Source organism: Octopus sinensis, linkage group LG6 (assembly GCF_006345805.1).
Source record: "Octopus sinensis linkage group LG6, ASM634580v1, whole genome shotgun sequence".
Taxonomy (NCBI): Eukaryota; Metazoa; Mollusca; class Cephalopoda; order Octopoda; family Octopodidae; genus Octopus; species Octopus sinensis.
The window spans coordinates 109,937,195-109,949,641 of record NC_043002.1 but is presented as its reverse complement, the minus strand read 5'-3'; positions in this window follow the sequence as shown (position 1 = coordinate 109,949,641).

Below are 12,447 nucleotides of genomic sequence, written 5' to 3'. Positions count from 1 at the left end.
CTTTTGCCCGACCCCACCTTGAATACTGTTGTCCACTGTGGTCTCCCCACACAATACAAGGTATCATAAAAGTTGAAGCACCTCAAAGGGCAATCACAAAAAAGATAGATGGCATGACAGTCCTCGACTACTGGGGTCGACTAGAAAAGCTAAAACTCTATTCTCTCCAACGTCGTCGTGAGCGCTACATCATCTGCATGATGTGGAAAATATTCCATCAGCATTGCCCAAATGATGTTGGCATCACCTTTAAGGTACATCCAAGGCTTGGGCCCCGTGCCATCCGCCCAAAACAAAAATCGCACTCTCATCTCATAACAACAATACGGCACAATTATTTCACCTCAATTGGCCCCGCTCTCTTTAACATTACACCAAAACACATTAAAACAGAAACTGACCCTATAGGGTTCAAGAAGTCTTTGGACAGATTCCTTCAAGAAATCCCGGATAAACCCCCTACACCCGGATATGTCTCTGTAAACAATAACTCTCTACTTGAGTGGGCCATAGTGCCCAAATTCTGACTTGAAAGACTTCACCAGGTGGTGCTATTAAGTTAGACATGGCCTGGGCCAATAATGGCCGAAACCTATCAAAGTATCAAAGTATCAAAGTACATACATACATACATACATACATACATACATACATACATACATACATACATACATTGTGGGTATGTGTCTATGTACATGTGTAGCGACATGCGAATCTGAGAAAATTGATTCACTTTGGCCTAATGAATTTCTTGTAATTAAACTTATTATTTCATGAAGTTTTGTATTCATACCGTAGACAGTGGCAGAAGTTTCGTCTGTTTTATCACGTGGGGCAATATCCAAAGAGAGACAGAAAGATCTGAATCAGAACTGGACTGGAGATGGAGTGATATTGATTAGATCGCGAATGGCGACGAAAGCACTTTGATAAAGCTAGCTGATTGATTTATTGATCAATCGATTGAAGGAATGGCTGATTGGAGGATCAAACGATTAATCAAACAGTCGACTAGTGAATTAATTAATTAACCAAATTTTCAATCGATAAATAAATATGTGAAATAGAATCAGTGTGTGTGTTTATTATTGGCTTGATGGCCCTCCCAATATGTAAAAAAAAAAAGAAATGTAGTGATAGTGATCTCGAAACTGAAACTCTTCTCAATGAATAATGGTAGAAACAGTACCAGTAATTACTGGAGTATCATGTATGGCGAAGTAAAGAAACAGAAATGCCTCGAATACAAATATATAAAATAGTTCTATAAAATAACAGATGAAGCTGGTCAATGGATTGGTTGCGTAAATAATCGGTGGATATCTAGTAATCTTTTGACACTGATATCTTTTAGACATTGAGTAAAACTATCATGTGAATAAAATAAATGTAATATTAGAGAACGATAAAGAAATAATTTTATTCTCAAACGCAGGACAATACTAATAATATAGCATGAACAGGATAAATTATCCATATTTTGCGGGAAAGTGTGTCGGCGGACAGCCATAAGAATCGAACCCACATCCCTGTGATTACGCGTCGCAGTGCTTTGCCTTTACGCTAAAGTAACCCAACGACAAATTCTGCAAATTTAGGATGTATATCTTATTAGCATTATCCTGCGTTTGAGAAGAAAATTATTTCCTTATCTTTCAATACATCTCGTCACTTCTAAAGCAAACCTTGTTTACTATCATCGTAATTTTAATATTAGAGAATTATGCAAACCACACCATGGAAACATTGCACAACAGTATGTGTATAATACATACACATAGGCATATCACGTGATCACGTGACCGACCAGACCATCAGATGTTGCTACACATCGCTGGTCACAATGCTTTCTCATTGTTTTAGCCTTCGAATGATGCCACCCCGCTGGCTAAGCGAGCAGGCCAACAGAAGAAAGAGTGAGAGAAAGAGTGGTGAAAGAGTACAGCAGGGATCACCACCCCCAGCTGGAGCTTCGTGGAGCTTTTAGGTGTTTTCGCTCAATAAACACTCACAACACCCGGTCTGGGAATCGAAACCGCGATCCTACGACCGCGAGTCCGCTGCCCTAACCACTAGGCCATTGCGCCTCCACACATAGGCATATATATATATATATATATATATATATATATATATATATATATATATATATATAATATATATATATATGTATATATGTATGTATGTGTGTGTGGTGTGTGTGTGTGTATATACAGAGAGAGAGAGAGAGAGAAAGAAAGAGAGAGACGAAATAGCGAAGAAAAGATAAAAAGCTGATTAGTTCGGAGGCGACGAAAAAAGAGAAAAGTTCCGAGGTCATTCGCTAACCTTTTACATTTTTGTCTATTGCTGACATCACTACTGAACCGGACAGATTACGACTGCATCTGCTGTGGAGAACCAAGAGGATATCTATTGTGTATGAAGGACAAACAGTCAAAGGTCAATAACTAATTGGCGGTGGGTTGGCGTGGGTATGTATTCCAGATAGTTTAAAGATTAAGTTGAAAGAGAAAAAATTAGTTAAGAGAACTCAAAATACTGATTGCCTGCAGAATGAAATAGATTCAAAGACGAAACAATCAAGGAGCGAGAAGAAACATTCAAATTCAAGGAGTTTGCAACATGGACAAAGAAGGAAAACAAAATAAAAGGGAACTTATATTTGAGACTTAAATCAGTAAAGAAAACTGGAAGCAGACGACATTCGTGATTGGCCACGTTTTAATTTTTTTCCCAGCCAGCAGTATTTTTTTCAGATTTACTATACTGACATTCATTTCTCCATAATCTTTATATATAAAAGTGAGGTTGTGTGCTGTCTGTCTCCTACGATTTAGATTCCTAACTACTACCACATTTTGCGGTGCAGTTTAACCAAAACCGGGTATCTTATAGTCGTGATTCATATCGAGCCCTTCTGGGTATTAGCGCGCGTCTACGATGAGTTTACGATTTAAAAAAAAATTTACCATCAATTTTTCCCATTTTTAATGCATTTTTGGCATATATAAGGGAAGTAACTCTCTAAAAATTTATTATTAAATCTCAGAACGTAAAAAGCTACAGTAACACCCCCTCTTTGTGGTTAGCCATATTGAGATGGCTATTATACTTTACATCTCTAAAAATGCTTATATAGTTATTTCCCTTACAAACCCGAGCAACGCCGGGCGATACTGCTAGTTAAGAATATAAAAATTATAAGACTATGAAGTTAAGTAATATTAGCCAATCAAAAGCGCCCAGGGTTGACGTATCGGAAGTCACTAATGCCTTTTACCATGGGAACAGCATTAACATTGTCATTGAATGTGGGTGGTGTTTTGTGAGTTCACAGTTCTGTGAAGAAATTGGTAACCTGGAATCTCTGAAACGTGCGATCGCTGAATATCGTTGTTCCCGGTAGAATCGATTGTCGAATGAACTCTCCCAGCGTGTCACGATCTCGTAAAGGCAAAGTGTCCAGAAATATCTCACATGTCTCACAACACACATTACTGGAAACCCAGTGTTCATGTAACATTCGACCCTTGTAATATTTTCTCCTTGGAAATACTGTCTCGTCAATTTCGACAATTCTGCTGAGACCGTCAATAAAGACATATTTTATAGCTACACAACAACTAAGGGGCAAAAATCATGTTTTAAATCGTTATAGATTTTAAGATAATTGAGGTAGATAATGGAATCGGATTATCTATAGAAGTAATTGAACTGAAGAAGCAGTTTTAGTGTAAAGAGATATAAAATACAAGTTCCATGATTATTCTTTTCTACCCTAGGTACAAGGCCCGAAATTTTGGGGGAGGAGGCCAGTCGATTAGATCGACCCCAGTACGCAACTAGTGCTTAATTTATCAACCCCGAAAGGTTGAAAGACAAAGTTGACCTCGGTGGAATTTGAACCCAGAACGTAAAGACAGACGAAATACTGCTAAGCATTTCGCCTGGCGTGCTAACGTTTCTGCCAGCTCGTCGCCTTACAAGTTCCATGATATCAAAATAAAGATGTAGTCGAGATCGAAGAGGGCAGTTTTAGGTTTTAAAGTTTGCTTAAAATATAGGTTGTGAGAGCGGAACAGGACTTAAGAAGAGCTTGGGTTTGCTGGTAAGAAAACTAAATAAGTATTTGAGAAATGAAATTGTCGCACTTTGATCGGATGTACCTTGGCTACTTCTTCTGTGACCATCACTTTAGTCTATATTGGACGATGGAAAGGGTGCAGAATGTTCAGACTCAAATACACCTGCCCATACGATTAATGTTGGCGGATGGGAGTGACCAGTATGGTCCTCAGCTTGGTGACATCATAAGGACATTTGGAATCGATGATCTGTGAGTGAAAGTTTTGTCGTTCGGTCGACTGATTGGATGTCATAGGGCTGACCTGGCACAACACAGGTAACAACAGCAACAGCACCAGCAAGAACAACAACAACAAACAAGAAACAACAACAACAGCAAGCAATAACAGTAAAACTAAAACGATGACAGCAGAGAATTGTTTTGTTCTTGTGATTTCATCGGACAGGAGTAAATAAATTCATGTCATTCATAAGCTCTGATACAACTAATGTACGATTTGAACACATGTAAATTGATAAGAGACCCATGATAAAAGATATTCCAGCCGTGACCATTCCTCTCGATTTCGCAGAGCTTTTCTCATTGGTATATAATAGAAGACAGTTGTGAATAATACCAAATTTCATTTAATGAATGACTTGAAGTGCTTTTATGATTTAGTCAAAGAACAACCGGCAACATCAATGGCCTTATTACAGAACCTCCGAGAATTGTATGAAGACAAGTGGAGGATCTTAATATTCTCAGGACAGATATATTAATATTCTCAGTTTCCATTCGATACATGTCACCAAGAACCAGGTGGAGGAATTGAATCGGGAAACAAATTAAAGTCAGTTATATATTTAAGAGATGAGGAATTTCTCCAAGGCACCTGATGAAGGCCGGAGGGTACATCAGCCGAAACGTTGTGTCAACAACAAACAAGATGAGGACAAATATCCGTCAAATATAAATAATGTAAATTAAAGTCTGTCACACAAGAAGAGCTACATCAAAGCAGCTACTCGTAAATACATCTATGGACAAGAAGGCTGTTAAACTGGGAGGTCGATCGACTGAGTCTGGCACCAAACCGAAAAAGAAAATAGGGCAAGAGAGTGGTCTCCGTTGAATACACCCAAGTAGGGACTAAGAGGCAACTATCAGAGTGGGAGGCGAAATATGTCTAATTCCCTTCGCGCCAAAACAGGCATATTCCAACCGACGGAATTCTATATATTTTCATGTAAACCGAATTTCATTTACAAAGCTTGGGTTAACTCATCGAGACTAAAGTAGAAGATATTCACTGAAAGGAAATCCGCAGTGGAATCGAACGCAAGACGACGTGATTGCGAAGCGAATTTATTACCACGAATATGTATGTCGAATAAGTAAGAAGCGCTCAGATAACACATAATATAGATTTGGTGAAGACATTTCAATGGAATTTGTGATTAAAAAGTGTTGATTAGTGAGTGTAAAAATAGGGAGATAAAGAGAAAGTTGTGTGTTAGAATGAACAAATAAGGAAGTTGTGTGAAAGGTGTGTATGGAAGACTATAAATAGAGAAGTATGGAAGGCTATAAATAGTGAAGTGTGATAGAATTAGATAAGATAAAAGGAATCTCGCATAAAAGGAATATTTAGGCAAGAATAGTTGATGCGGTTGACGTTTGTGGTTAAAGCTAAACTAATACGGTGTTACTGGGGTGAGCGGGGTGCTTGTGGTGGCGGTCGTGGTAGGAGGGACGGGACTGTTGTATTACATCAAGGAGCATATCTGTTGTGATGTCGGGAGAAGGTGGTGGAGTAGTGGATGGGGATGAAAGAAGAAGAGGTTCCTTTATATGTGAAGAAGGTGGCTTTAACAACAACAACAACAACAACAACAACAACAACAACAACACAACAACAACAACAAAAACAACGACGATCACTGTACAAGTGGTATAACATAGCAGAGGGGGTAGGAGTAGGGTTTAGGTGTCTAGTGTTAGAGAATAGAGAGGGAAGGAGGGAGGAAAGAGTGGCGAAAGAGAGAGAGAGAGAGAGAGAGAGAGAGAGAGAGAGAGAGAAATAGGCACAGAGAAAAAGAGTGAAAAAGAGAGAAAGAGAGAGAGAGAAATAGAGAAAGAGAAAGTCAAAGAATGAGAGAACGAAAGAGAGGGAAGAGTGTTGGTTGGCAGTTATGTAAATGGGAGGAAGAGAGAGAGTATCATACGGAATTGTGTGTGTGTGTGTGTGTATGAGTGAAGGTACGTGGTTTAGTGGTTAGGAGCATTCGGCACACGATCGTAAGGTAGCGAGTTCGAATCCCGGCGACGCGTTGTGTCCTTGAGCAAGACACTCCATTTCGCATTGCTCCAATCCGCTCAGCTGGCAAAACCGAGTTGTACCTGTAATATAAAAGGGGGTCAGACTTGTCACATTCTGTGTCACACTGAATCTCTCCTAAAAAAACTGCATCAGGGGTACGCGTGGTGTCTGTGGAGTACTCAGCCAGTTGCACGCTAATTTCACGAGAAGGCTGCTGTTTCGTTGATCGGATCAACTGAAACACTTGCCGTCGTAACCGACGGAGTACCAGTTTTGCATGCATGTATGTATGCATGTGTGCGTGCTTGTGTGTGTGTGTGTATGCATGTATGTATATATACATACATATGTATATGTATATATATATGTGTGTGTGTGTATATATATATATATATATATATATATATATATATATATATATATATATATTTGTTGAAATGGAAAGATGAATTTTCTTTTTACAGATTATTCAAAAGTTTAACCGATACCTGGGTAGCAAAAATCACAGCAGAAAAAACACGGTTGGAGATAAGACCATATGGTGTTGCAACCGTGCGTTGGTGCGGATAATTGAAGTTTAATATAATTAGTGAATGGAAGAAATGGAGTTGAACGAAGATTGTACAGAATTCCTTTTATTACATTCTACACATGTTTCAAAGGCCACAATTTTCCAAATTCTGATTAAATAAGGATACCATATTGCAGCTTTCTCTTAAGAAAAACCAGGAATTACGTTGTCAGAACAAAACAAAACAGAGGCGCAGCAAAGCAATTCGAACGAGGACGCTCCTTAAGAGCCCATGGATAAACTGCTTATCAATGTACGTTGAAATCGGGGGGTTGGTGGGGTCCGTTGGAATACTTACAGGTCAGGCCGCGGTCAAATCTAGTAGGTGAGGAATTAATGAGAACAAGGGGTGTGGAGATGTTCTGTGTGACCAAAACTAATGTTCTGAATATTTAAAGAATACATGGTGTATTTCTTAGGGGCGAGACAAAACCTACCTAAAAGCATGTATGTGTATACTAGCCTATGTGTGTGCCCCCGTGTGTTGGCGAGGGGCGCTAGGTAATGAGCACTGCTGAAAAAGGCCTGTCACGCGGCTGAAAAAATTTTTCTGTGTTCGTGTGTTCGTCTGTGGCCTGCTTGTCTAAAAATTAACATCGTCAAAGAAACACAAGGGTATATAATTCCGGCGTTTGCTTCTAAAAAAACAAAAAACCGACCAATCGCATAAGGGGAGTAATTTCCCCTTGCAAGAGTTATTCAGAGAATTTTTTAAAAAAGTTTTTTCAAAAATTATTTCCAAAAATTATTTTCATTTTAATAGGGTAACAAGGTGTTAATTGTCCTAGGTATCATTTATATGTAAGATAAGTATGACGCCGCCAATGGGGACATCGAAAAGCCGTCTGTAAAAGCCCGTTTACCAAACGGCCTCTGGCGAACAATATGTGGAAAAGCTCAGAGTTACAAAGATTACACCTCCTTCTGTCCCTATCAAACGGGAGGACCACCGACAAAATCGACCATTCCAGCCTAAAAGCCGAATTCGCGTTCTTCAAACGCCAGATAAGTTTGCTAAGTCCTGTAGCTTGGTATTTATTAACGTCGCGAAAAGTTGCGAAATGGTTCGATATTCTCAAGGCCAATTTTGACGATGAGGCCCCGACATACGAGTAGACATCTGAATCCGTGTAAACATTGCATTATATATATATATATATATATATATATAAATTAAATAAAGTGATGTGGTTTTAGAGTCAGGTTTTGATTGCTATTTCAAGCATGATGGTATCTCTTAGATACCCTTATTTATAAATTTAATAATAATTATAACCTATAAGGTTTTTTCTTCCCATACTGCCGCTTGATTTGATCGCTATTTAAAATATTGATCTTATCCTTATTTATATAAAAATATATGTCTGTGCATATATATATATATATTGTTTTCTATAGTTTCAGTTCAGAACTGTGGCCATGCTGGGGCACCGCCGTTTTGCTTCACTATTATTACTTAGAGCCTCCTCTAATATGTGGCATTTGGTGAAGAATGAAGTTTGATGTCGCTACTCTCATTTGCACATCTTGTCGTGAGGTAATTTCATCTGGGAATCTCTACAGGGAGAGGTCCAGTTTTGATTTGAAAACACCTATTTCTACTTTGTGTAGCCCTCTCAGGCTCTTTGGGAGAATAGTAAAAAGCTGTGGGGCCCCTGTGTATATGTGGGGCACAGGACGTCACGAAACGTATACAACAACAAATACGAAGTACGAGTACGTGGAATATGAACTATTTTTTCGAACAACGAAAGACACAAATGGAAAACAAGACAAACAACATAAAGAACGACCCTTCATCAGTTGTTGGCTGTTTTTCTAGTCTCGTATTTCGAGCATTTAACAACAATATATCCTTTCGATAAAGCAGTTGCTTTTGCAAAGCAAATTAAATAAATTTTGGGGATTTTGCGGAGGGTCAAAATTGGTGACACAAACAAATCTTTTTATCTTTTACTTGTTTCGGTCATTGGACTGTGGCCATACTGGAGTACCTCCTTGAAGGGTTTAGTCAAAAAAATTGACCCCAAGACTTATCTTTAAAGTTCGGTACTTATTCTATCGGATCCGTAAACAAACCAGCACTGCTTCTAAGGCGATGTAGAGACAAGCACCTCACAAAAACATAGATATACGTAGGTATACACACACACATACACAAACACATAAACGACGGGCTTATTGCAGCGGCCCTTCAGTTTTTCTAAGTCCTGTAAAAGAACTCGGAAAGTTGGGCCTTCAACTAGGCCTTTCCCGATACCCTTAAAGCCAGGAACTTTTCAACACCCCTTCAAACATAAATACATACATTCATACATTCATACATACATACATACATTCATACATTCATTCATACATACATACATACATTCATACATACATACATACATACATACATACATACATACATACATACATGCATGCATACACACATGCATACATACATACATACATACATACATACATACACATACACACACATACATACATACATACATACATACATACACACATGCATACATACATACATACATACATACATACATGCATACACACATGCATACATACATACATACATACATACATACATACATACATATAAATAAATATATATATATATATATGGTTATAAAATGAGATAGGGGTTGAAAATTCAACCCACCATGGGATAATATATATCCAATATACTGCCAGATAGGTACCCAACAAGATTAATACATAGATGTTAAAAATTGTCAAACAATCAGTTCATCTATTGTATTATATGGGTAAAGGTAATAATATTACCGTAAATTAATACTACAAAATTAGAGAATGGAGAAACATACTTAAATCAATAAAACATCAACAATCCGATGATACCCAATGAATACTTTAATACACCATTACATATGAGTAAAGGCATTATACAAAATGAGATATACAGTAATAGTAAAAAGATAAAGAGATATAAGTAAAAAATTTCAAATATAATATGCAATTAAATCAAAACTGACAGCTGTTTCGGCAGTGAGGGCAGTCATACCTCATTTAACCTATAAGCCATAAAGGCAGGTATAAATGAGGCATTAACAAGGATGCCCCACGGCCTCTTCAGAGAATTAAATTAAATTTGTTATAATTGTGAAAAATATTATATAACCATATACATATAAATATAAAAATATAAAAATGTAAAATATAAAACTTATACATCATAATGCTACACTTATATAATATAATACTCATTGGTACAATAAAGGAAGGTAAACAGAACAAAATAAAACAAAATATATATCAGTGTATATATTAATATTAATAAGTACCGATATTATACATATTTGGCTAATAGTTTTTTAAAAAAAAAAAAAAAAAACTAACACATAGGGAGATGAAAAATAATAATTAAAACCATGGTTCAGTTCATAAAATTCTAAAGCTATAAAAGTTAATAAAAATTACTATTAATATTAATAATAATAATAATAATATTATTATTATTATTATTATTATTATTAATATTAATAGTAATTTTTATTAACTTTTATAGCTTTAGAATTTTATGAACTGAACCATGGTTTTAATTATTATTTTCATCTCCCTATGTGTTAGTTTTTTTTTTTTTTTTTTTTTTAAAAAAAACTATTAGCCAAATATGTATAATATCGGTACTTATTAATATTAATATATACACTGATATATATTTTGTTTTATTTTGTTCTGTTTACCTTCCTTTATTGTACCAATGAGTATTATATTATATAAGTGTAGCATTATGATGTATAAGTTTTTATATTTTACATTTTTATATTTTTATATTTATATGTATATGGTTATATAATATTTTTCACAATTATAACAAATTTAATTTAATTCTCTGAAGAGGCCGTGGGGCATCCTTGTTAATGCCTCATTTATACCTGCCTTTATGGCTTATAGGTTAAATGAGGTATGACTGCCCTCACTGCCGAAACAGCTGTCAGTTTTGATTTAATTGCATATTATATTTGAAATTTTTTACTTATATCTCTTTATCTTTTTACTATTACTGTATATCTCATTTTGTATAATGCCTTTACTCATATGTAATGGTGTATTAAAGTATTCATTGGGTATCATCGGATTGTTGATGTTTTATTGATTTAAGTATGTTTCTCCATTCTCTAATTTATATATATATATATATATATATATATATATATATATATATATATATATATATATATATATATGTATGTATGTATGTATATCAGCAACAGAGGAAAGTCCAATAGAAAGGAAGACGGAGGAAGAAAATCGCCAACGGTTCACATGTGGCTACATTATATATAAGGCCTTTCGCGACACCCTTAAAGTCAGGAACTTTCAACACCCCCGTCATACACACACACACACACACACACACACACACACACACACACACATACACACACACACACGCACACACACACGAGGGGTTGCTGAAAATACAGGAAGATCAGTTGATCATGATTTTATTTAACATATTCCCATCTCAGCGGTCCGCCAGTTTTTCTAAACCCTGTAAAAAGGACTCGAAAGGCTGGGCCACAAACCAGACCTTTCGCGACATCCCGAAAGCCAGGAATTTTTCAGCATCCTTTCGTATGTGATAACAGTGGTATAGTATCTATCTCTTTACTACCCACAAGGGGCTAAACACAGAGGGGACAAACAAGGACAGACAAACGGATTAAGTCGATTATATCGACCCCAGTGAGTAACTGGTACTTATTTAATCAACCCCGAAAGGATGAAAGGCAAGTCGACTTCGGCGGAATTTGAACTCAGAACATAACGGCAGACGAAATACCTATTTCTTTATTACCCACAAGGGGCTAAACATAGAGGGGACAAACGAGGACAGACATAGGTATTAAGTCGATTACATCGACTCCAGTGCGTAACTGGTACTTAATTTATCGACCCCGAAAGGATGAAAGGCAAAGTCGACCTCGGCGGAATTTGAACTCACAACGTAACGCAGACGAAATACCTATTTCTTTATTACCCACAAGGGGTTAAACATAGAGGAGACAAACAAGGACAGACAAACGGATTAAGTCGATTACATCGACCCCAATGCGTAACTGGTACTTAATTTATCGACCCCGAAAGGATGAAAGGCAAAGTCGACCTCGGCGGAATTTGAACTCAGAACATAACGGCAGACGAAATACCTATTTCTTTATTACCCACAAGGGGCTAAAGACAGAGAGGACAAACAAGGACAGACATAGGTATTAAGTCGATTACATCGACTCCAGTGCGTAACTGGTACTTTATGTATCGACCTCGAAAGGATGAAAGACAAAGTCGACCTCGGCGGAATTTGAACTCACAACGTAGCCGCAGACGAAATACCTATTTCTTTACTACCCACAAGGGGTTAAACATAGAGGAGACAAACAAGGACAGACAAACGGATTAAGTCGATTACATCGACCCCAATGCGTAACTGGTACTTAATTTATCGACCCCGAAAGG